A 303-nucleotide genomic window follows, 5' to 3' on the forward strand; every position below is an offset into this window, starting at 1 on the left:
GAATTTTCATCATGACAATTCCTATGCCATATTTTCTCACTTTTCATCATCTGAGTAAATAAGAAACTTTCGACAGAATGCTTGCCGACGGAGTCCCTACTTGCACTGGCAACAATGGCAAAAAGATGTGGGACATGAAAAAAGACAAAAACTGTTATTTCTGGAATTTTAAATTCTGAAAAGTTGAGATTTTACATGCATACATACCTTAATGCATGCATACGTGTATACATTATATATATATATATATATATATATATATATATATATATATATATATATATATATATATGTATATATATA

This window comes from Palaemon carinicauda, chromosome 18 (assembly GCF_036898095.1).
Source record: "Palaemon carinicauda isolate YSFRI2023 chromosome 18, ASM3689809v2, whole genome shotgun sequence".
NCBI lineage: Eukaryota > Metazoa > Arthropoda > Malacostraca > Decapoda > Palaemonidae > Palaemon > Palaemon carinicauda.